Below are 1461 nucleotides of genomic sequence, written 5' to 3'. Positions count from 1 at the left end.
CTACTACTACTACTACTACTACTACTACTACTATGATTACTATTATTATCATGATTATTATCAAAATATATTTCATTGTAACGAAAAAGGTTGAAGACACAATATTACATACGTGACACATTTTCAAAAGTTGTATAGAAAGAATACATGTAGCCCACAAGAACATAATGAAAGAAAGACAGTAACCCTGTCTCTCAAGCACATGTCGTGTCGTAGCGCGATGAAAGCAGTGAAAGCAAGCGTGTGACAATTTTTGGACAGATGGAGTTGTTATTATCACATTAAAGCTTAGATTTACCTATTTTTCTTGAGCTCGGTGAAAAACTGTTCATCCATTTTGAATAGAAGTGGAGATATTTTGAATTGAAGAAGGTGGGGGTAACCTGATTTAAGAGGTAAAAATAGCCCGAGAAAATGGCCTCCAAAGCTTGGTAATTTTAAAGTTGTATACTCGTAATTTTTCAACAAAATAACTTGTTGGTTTGGTATTTTTATTTAAGCATTTGGTAGTAAAATGTACCCATAAATATGTTTTCGTAGAGATTGAGAAAGTGTCTGTGAAAAAAAACTCACCAATATTCGTCCAACGGTCCAAAAATATAATAGTAATAATAAAAAGATACGTCTGTGTTTTTTAATTTCCTATCTAACAGACACCATTGCTGCAACGCAAGACAGAGTGAAGTGGAGGTCCATGATCGCCCACGCCAGTCGGCAAGGCACCGGATGATGATGATGATGATGATGATGATGATGATGATGATGATGATGATGATTTTAGTAAAAAATCTAACAATCATAATACAGCCCATTTCATCTTTTGCAACCATAACCAACTGGGAAAGTGCGAACATTTCCATTTAAAAAAATACAATTCAAACCTGTGATATCTACAGGCTCGGCGGCGATTGGAAGCCATGAGGCGAGACCTGGACGACAAGCGGAAGGAACACGACAGACAAAGACTGTATGCAGAGAAGGCGAAGTCCGTGGCCATAGAGGCGGTAAGCAGATTACTGTGTTCTAGCCCCGCCCTAGTTCCCCCCCCCCCCTTTCTCTCTCGTGCTTATGCGTGGCACCGGAGATTTAAATTAAAAAAGAAGATAAAGTACAACTCAGACTAGATCTAGGGATCTTAAGAGTAAGAACCAGGTCTTGTTCGAGCAATGTTCTCGATCAGGTGCGGCCGTAATCTCTCTCCCTATACCTGTACAGTGTATTTTTGTTGCCCTTTTCATTGTACGACTGGATGATTAATAGATTGATTGCATTATGTATCTAGACGAGCTTAAGCTTGAACATTAAAAAATAACAAACAACTTTTTAGGCTATACACTAATCATCTTTGAAATAAAACGGCTTTTTGGGGAATAGCAGTAGATCAAATTCACAAATTTATTCCAAATTTTGACGATGAACATGTATTAATTTGTCTTAAAAGGTAAGAAGGGGGGTATTAGA

This window comes from Aplysia californica, unplaced genomic scaffold (genome assembly GCF_000002075.1).
Source record: "Aplysia californica isolate F4 #8 unplaced genomic scaffold, AplCal3.0 scaffold00367, whole genome shotgun sequence".
NCBI lineage: Eukaryota > Metazoa > Mollusca > Gastropoda > Aplysiida > Aplysiidae > Aplysia > Aplysia californica.
This window is presented reverse-complemented; position numbering follows the sequence as displayed.